Raw genomic sequence first — 2,292 nt, 5'->3', positions numbered from 1 at the left:
CTTGCTGACCACAGGCACGGAGGAACATTTGCACAGCAAGGATACAATACTGGGGATTCACCCAAGGACACTGGGAAACCAAGGAGCCCAAGGCCGCCCCGGGGTGCAAGCTCGCTCACAGAAGCCTGCGCTCCCCCTCCCCCCCACCTCAGGGAGGAATGCGCCTCTTCCTAAGATAACACCTCACATGATCCTCACTTTACTTAACCTTTGTTTCCCTTCCTCCAAAACCCTGACCTTGTGATTTGGGGAGCTCTGTGGGCTGAATTTCCGATCTGTGCGCACCTGCTTCAGAGAACCAAGCGAAGGCTCAGTGTAAAGTCACACCGCTCAGAGGCCTGGGCAGGGATGCCAACGCTCCATCCTTATGTTTTGTGGTGTCCACCCTACTCTGAGATTCCCTGCTCCCCCCCGCCCTGCTCCACAGGCCTGGCTACAGGAGCCGAGCGATTCGGGGGGGGTGAGGATGGCGTTGGGCTGGGGGACAGGACATCCAGAGTACGCAGGAGCACATGCTGGCTCTGTGGGCTTTGGAGCAGGGAGCCTCTGAGCTGGTTTCGCAGGACAGGGCACTTCAGGGTAGTTTATCTCACAGGTGCCAGAGCTCCCAGGCTGGTCCCGTGGCAAGGCCCAAGGGGGGTCCCGGTGAAGGGACAGGGAATCAGAAAGCCAGCAGCCCGGGGAAGATGGCGGCCGAGGTCAGGCCCAGCCCTGATTACCATTACCGCGCCCCCCCCATCTTTATGTTGCCATGGTAACACCATCCTCCTGGCTTGGCTGCAACTGAGGCTCCACTGAAGGTGGAGGCTGGCCAATGGGAAGCAGTTACCCAGCGACCGAGGAGGGGGGACAGGGACAGGGAGCTTCTCAGGGTGACCCCGGCCCTGCCTGGCCCTCTCTGCTCCCAGGAGTATTCCCACAGAAGGTGGGGGGGGGCGGCAGCCTCAACCAGGAGATGCTGTTGTCTCCCCTCCGTCATCTCCAGCGGCCGCCCCCTCTTTGTGGAGTGGTCCCTGCTCCCAACACGTGACCAGCTCCCTGGTTCCTCTGGCCCAGCTCCCAGGCCGGTGGGCAGGGCCGGGGCAGCAGACAGAGCTGGTCTGAGGAGAGGCAAGTGGGGGACTCGGGGGGCATGGCAGCCTTCAGAGCTCCTGGAAGCTATCACACAGCCAGCAACCAGCCACCAGCAGTGGCCCGGAGCTCCGCGAGGCTCTGCGAGCACAGTGGCGTCCTGGCCCTCCAGCCTGGTGTCTGACTCGGTAGATGGGTGCCACCCCGAGGACTCGCAGGGCTGGCACGTGTCCTGCCCCATGGAGAAGCTCTGATTGAGACAGCTGTCCCTGTGTGTCACCGCCTGCTCACTCCTTCCTCGAGTGACTCAATGGAAAGTCAGATGCCAAGTCACCCCCCCCCCCAGGTACAGACACATTCGCGAGGGTGGCCGGAGGTCTGGGCGGCACATACCCCATCCCAGGGCGGCCGGAGGTCTGGGCGGCACATACCCCATCCCAGGGCGGCCGGAGGTCTGGGCGGCACATACCCCATCCCAGGATCTCTTGGTGGAACCTTTGGGGTTCTTCCGTTCATCCAGCAGCGACTTCAGCTCTAACTACATTTCCACTCTGTCCTACGTGCGAAGGTGAACTCAGCCCTGTGTGGCCGAGGTGAGGTGGGGGTCAGCTGTGCCCTGTGGGTACACGTGGCGTTCTGTGACCCTGGGGACACGGACAGGCTCTCTCAGGTGTCATGAAGGCTACGGCCCCGGTCCCCTGGCATGGCCTGAGGACCGACCGGTGGCCATGGTGTGACTGGCAACTAGCTAGAAAAGCAGAGGCTTGGGCTTCTTCCAGCAGGGCCTGGTGGTCCAGGGTGCAAAGGCTGAGCGTGTAGGAGGAGAGTGAGAAGGAGGAGAGCGTTGCAGGCAAAGAGAAGTCATATGCAGAGAGCTTGTATGGCCCAGACGTGGGGATTGGGGGCTGGCGGATGGGGGTGGGCACAGGGCAGCCCCGCCGGCCCTGGCCTCTCCTCTGCAGCCAGTCAGGCGGACTTGCAGCTGGTCGCACACTCAGAAGGAGGGCTTGTCCGTCGCCTCTCGGGTCTTGAAGTGGGGACAGCACTGGGCTCTACCCTGCGAGTGGAGACCCTAGCCAGGGAGCAGGTGGGGGCAGTGGGTGACAGCAGCGTGAGAGGGGACCGTGGGGCACAGGTGATTCTCGCTAAGCAAACCCAGCCGGATTCTCACTGGAGCGGGAGGGCCTGAGGATGGCGTGGGGTGAGGAGCCTGGCCAGACG

This window comes from Dipodomys ordii, unplaced genomic scaffold, assembly GCF_000151885.1.
Source record: "Dipodomys ordii isolate 6190 unplaced genomic scaffold, Dord_2.0 Scaffold7, whole genome shotgun sequence".
NCBI lineage: Eukaryota > Metazoa > Chordata > Mammalia > Rodentia > Heteromyidae > Dipodomys > Dipodomys ordii.
The sequence above is the reverse complement of the archived record's forward strand: the minus strand, read 5'-3'. Positions refer to the sequence as shown.